Source organism: Quercus suber, unplaced genomic scaffold (genome assembly GCF_002906115.3).
Source record: "Quercus suber isolate HL8 unplaced genomic scaffold, Cork oak 2.0 scaffold_288, whole genome shotgun sequence".
Classification (NCBI taxonomy): Eukaryota; Viridiplantae; Streptophyta; class Magnoliopsida; order Fagales; family Fagaceae; genus Quercus; species Quercus suber.
The window spans coordinates 469,394-470,051 of record NW_027069744.1 but is presented as its reverse complement, the minus strand read 5'-3'; positions in this window follow the sequence as shown (position 1 = coordinate 470,051).

Here is a 658-nt window from a genome sequence, read left to right as displayed (position 1 = left end):
TTATCCAAATAATTCTATGTAATATAATAATAGTACATTCTTATATACTATTTTTAATTATTTATAATGCAAGATGAGAGAGAGAGAGACAGAGAAAAACAGAGAGAGAGAGAGAGAGAGAGAGAGAACCTTTTTGTGAGAGAAAACTATGCAAAGAATGAAAAAGAGTGACAAATTTATAGTAAAAGTGAAGGGATAAGAAGAGAAAAATAAAGGAAGATGAAAAGAAAGATGAATAGCAATATTAAAGTAGAGAGTAATGGAGAGATGAAAAGGTAAGGGAAGAAAGATTGAAGAAAATGTAAATAGTTAAAAAATAAATGAATGTAAAAAAAAAATTATAGGAAAATTAGAAATAAAAATGAAATATATATAAATGTTAAAACCGACAAAAATGAATATATAAAATCAATAATCTATTTATATATTTTTTTTGTAAAAAAAAAAAGAATAAATAATAAATAATAATTATGTGATGAATGAGATGTAGCGATGAGGTAGCGCAACAGGAGCTCAGCAACAATAAATATCACGCTTCAACTTTTAGTAATATATAGATATAGATGATAAACAAAATTTTTGGTTAATTCTTATGTATGTATTTCACTTTTCGTTCCATTGTACTTCTATTTATGTAAATCTTGGTTGATGCAGGATA